Source organism: Carlito syrichta, unplaced genomic scaffold (assembly GCF_000164805.1).
Source record: "Carlito syrichta isolate Samal-C Ts95f unplaced genomic scaffold, Tarsius_syrichta-2.0.1 Scaffold313260, whole genome shotgun sequence".
In the NCBI taxonomy this organism is placed as follows: Eukaryota; Metazoa; Chordata; class Mammalia; order Primates; family Tarsiidae; genus Carlito; species Carlito syrichta.
In genome coordinates this window covers 167,482-172,364 of record NW_007257356.1, presented here as the reverse complement: position 1 = coordinate 172,364, position 4,883 = coordinate 167,482, and positions in this window count along the sequence as shown.

The window sequence follows — 4,883 nt, the reverse complement described above, 5'->3', positions numbered from 1 at the left end:
GGCAATTCACTCACCTCGGCCTCCCAAAGGCACAGGATTACAAGCTGAGCCACCGAGCCCGGCTACTTATTACTTTCTAATAGCACATTGACAAGCATATGCTCAAAATAAGTAAGCATTATGTTCTTGATGAAATTATTTGATAAGACTGACAAATTTCTCATGCCTGTGTGTGTGGGTGGGGGGGGTTGATAGTGAAAACATTCCCATCATTTTGAATATAAATTATATCATGTAGTATTATTTAAGAAAACTGGCAATTAAACTTTTTCCCCTCTGGATTGTTTGTTATAAAGGCATCTATTTACAATGCTATCTATTCTGGTTAATAATAGGTCTGTATAGGAGATAGTAAATTCACTAAGAAAGGCAGAAGGAAGTAAAGGGAAACAATAGCAGTAGAAAAAGTGCTTTTAATTTATTACAAATGAATATAAGCACTCCTTTTTAAAAAACTAAAATAAAAAAATCAATAGCTTTGAGTATGACCATTCCAGGGTTGGTAGCATTTTAATGAAGACAGATTACAATGGATAAAGTGGAATTTTGGACATCAAGCAGTGTATATGAGACAATTACCTTAGATACAAAGCTTCCTAGGGTCTTTAATTCACACAGTATTACTGGTGTATAAATCACACATTTTCAGTATCTGAATGTGCCATTACATGAGGCTCACTTTCAAATTAGGAAGAAGAACATTCATATCACCTTTATTATTATTTATTACTACCCTTGATATTTTCTGAAGAGTGATTACATATATTGATTCAACACTTAGCAATACTAAAAATGAGTGTTTTTTTCTTTAAATACATAATTATTTTGGAACATTTAAAAAGGCTAATAGTCATATTAGAAGCCAACAAAGTGACAAGGGCAATTATGAAGCTCTGACACACTGATTAGCCATTTCTTATGCATTTTTACATATTATCAACCCTGATCTCAGGCTCACCTTCTCACATGGAGTTCATCCCTCATTATGTCTTTCCAATTTTTGGAAGCCACCTTCTCATGAATGCTTAAACTCTCCAGATAGAACTGATATTCTAAATCAAGAAAGGAGTCTGGGATACTTCAAGTTTCCAGACTCTTCAAGTAATTTTCCCTGTACAACTAAACAAAAGTAACAATCATGTAATAAAGATAAAATCCACATATTGTTTCAGGGAAAAGTGGAGGCAGATTTCCAATAAAAACTAAAAATGAGAACTGGACAGAATAATACATTCAGTAAGTTTGAGAAAATGAACATGTCACATTATTCATATGTGTAGTTGAATGTTACTTCTGAAAGTCACAGAAATTATTGACTCAACTATCATATTTCTGGAACTGTCGAATTTAGAGCTATTTTTCATTTATATACTTGAAAATTATTTTACCTACAAGACCACTCTAGATTGGCAATTGGTTACTAAAAATATATATATTCAAGCTGCCTGTGTCCTTTCTCATTTGAATTCCAACATTGGGTAAATGCAGGGTTTTTGTTGTTGTTGTTCTTGTTGTTATTGTTGTTTTTATTCAAGCTAACTCAAATGCTTCCCAACTTTGAATAATCAAGTAAATATAAATATTTTAAGTGACTTTTTATTACTGAATTGTAAAATTGACTTTGGTCTTAGAAAGTGTGGAATAAGAAACAATAGCTAAAATTAGCAATGTTGATTAGGAATATTGCCACGTGCTGGGCAATGTATTAAACTGTTAACATACATTATCTTAATTTTTCTATTATTATTGCTATTTTATAGATGAAGAAACAAAAGCCCATATCAGTTAAATGGCTTTCCAATGTCATATGGTGGGCCTGGTATTTGTCCATGCCTTGCTAGATCCAAAGATTGTGTTCATAATTACTACATATTGCTGTCTTGAAATGTTATTAGCACTTCACAGAAAAATAGATGTGAATATTTGGCAGAAAGTGGTTTTGAGTATGAGAATGAATCTGTAACTGGACTCAGGGGAAGCATAGGATGAGGCTTGTGGTGGAATATCCAACCCATCCCACTCCCACCGCTGTATAGTGAAGATTCAGCACCAAGGATAGCAACCCAGGTTGCATAGCAGCTATTTTGGGCAGCCTGGTGCACAAGAGAGGGTAAATAACCTAAAGATCCGGAGATAAGTGACTCTGTGGTTGGGACAGATTTTCACATAATGTAGTTACAGAGACGAGCTTTAGCTCCTCTGAGATCTGGATCCATCCAATAAGGCGTACTCAATGAATTTGCATAACATCAAATTGAAACTGTTCAGTCAAAATATATTTTTTGATAGTATGTAAAGTTAAATACACACACTCACACAACTGGATGTTTGAGTTTAGAAAGATGAGTGTTTCTGCATGTGTAAAAACTAAACTCAGGCAAACTCTCTGGGGTGGCACGCAAGCCTTGAATGTTTCAAAGTTAATAGCAGTCTGATAATTACTGTCGCTTAATTAAATTTTTGCAAGGTCAAACCCAAAGAGAGACTTGTTATTTCCCCTTAGGCACTAGTCCACTGGAACACACACCCACACACACACACACAGACACACACACACACACACACACACACACACACAACAAAAAACCTACCCCATATAAAAGAGGTACAAAGCTACAAAATGATAAAACTTTAAAGAAATACAATGAACTAGGAACAGACCATGAAGGTCTCTCACTAGACAATTATCAAGTAGCATTTAACTAAATCTAACATTCTACCAACAGCTCATTCTCCTTTTAGAATCTGAAGTTCCCTAGTTTGTATTTTCTCTGTACGAACAATTTTAAACATCTAAGTCCTTATATGAAATCACACAATTTTTTTTCTTTTCACCTCTCTCTTTTCAAATTATCAAAGGGTTTTAAATTGTAACATAGCCCAATTGTTTTTGAACATTTTACATCCATGCCTCACCACACAAGATATTATTCCAGGTGCTATATTTACTCATTTAATCTTTACAACTGCCTTGTAGTGTTATTATCCTCATTTTACATGATGAATCTGAGGTATGAATGTGCTCACATAGTGTGCTCCAGGTCACACAGCTAGTAAGTGGTGGAGCAGCAAATGAACCAGCTTTTGGCTCTTGAGTTCGTATCTTAACCTCTTCATAGAGGACTCTCAGTAGGCATATTAAATATGTGTTTCCCTTGGTGAAACTTAACTTACATCTTCCTCCCATTCTTTCACTCCTACCACTACTCAAGAATCACTGTAATTAATTATTCTAGCTAGGAAATGTATTAATGTATTCCTATAATTCCCAGGGATCTAAAGTGCCTACTGCTTACTTCTAGAAAATTATTTTTTCAAGGAATTTCCTTCTCTCTAAGCCTTTGTTATAGGTTGAATTGCATCATCTCAAAAGATATGTTGAAGTCCTAGCTCCTGGTACCTGTAAATATGACTTTAGATGGAAATAAGTTCTTGGAGATATAATCAAGTTAAGATGAAATTGTTAGCATGGGTTCTAATCCAATATGACTAGTATTCTTATAAGAAGGACAAAATTAGAAAAAAAATAGAAACACAGTAAAAATATCATGTGACAACCGAATCAGAGACTGGAGTTATGCAGCTTTAAGTCAGAGAACATGAGGATTGTTGGCCACCACCAGAAACTAGAAAGACACAATGGAAGATTCTATCCAAAGTCTCAGAGGGAGCATCGCATTGATGACACATTGATTTCAGATTTCTAGCCCTAGAACTGGAGGAGAATATATATCTGTTGTGCTAAGCCACTTAATTTGTGGTATTCTGTTTTGATCATCCTAGTGAACTAATACAGTCTTTCATATTCTATTTTTACTATGCTTGCATGAGAAGTAAAATGGAAAAAGTCTGATAGGAATAGTTACTATTACTTGGATGACATTTTGTTTGGCCAGCCAAAACAAATGAAAACACCCGACCAAGCAACCATATAAACCATCCTTGACCAACATTTTCCCTGATAAATGCACCTTTGCTTTCTCTTACCAACTATCACATAATTCACCAGCATCAAAAGGAATTTTATTTACTTGTTTCTCCAGTTTCCAATTCCGATCTTGCCAAGTCTCTCTTTGACTTCTCTAAGCAATTAAGTATTTTTCTATTATAATTCAGTGGCTGCTTGAAAATAATAATCTGGAACAATGTTATAAAGGATTTATTTCACTTCATGGGCACCACAGGGATGGCTATCAATTTATTATTAGTACAAACCTTGGGAATAAACTATTATCTTCAAACTCTATGGTCATCTTGATATCTCAAGAAGAGCACAGAACATACTGCAGATCCAAATCACACTTCTCCTTCAGATTATTTAGAAAAAGCTTATATACTAAAAAATTTTTTTTAATAGAAAGATGAAATGAAATGATAGCCAGAAAGATCTTTTTGCTCAGTTCAAATATAAAGAAACGTCAAGAAGAGGGTTCCTCTGTGGTTAGAAATTTGCTTGTATTGACTTGGGCTTTAACAAATAAAACCCTAAAGTATTTGAATTTTGGATGGTTTATTCTAAATGTAACTTTCTCCTTTGCATATGCTCATATCAGACATACATCATTTAAATCACACAGCTATTGAATATTTTCTACTTTAATATGCGATAGGATGAAAATATGGTTAAAATTCTTCCACATGCTTTTAGACACCTTCATCTTGCCATATTTAAATATCCGATTTCAGATTTCTATCATTTTGAAATAGCTCTGCGTTACACTTTGTGGGTAAAATTATTGCTGTATGCTTCAATTTTCCACTAATGTAATGTCTACATTTGTTAAGCAAGCACTATACTGTGGGTACAATCCTAATATCTGAAGTTCTAGTGAGTATATTTTCAGTATAATATAGGAAATATAAAGCTTTTATTTTTCTCTTAA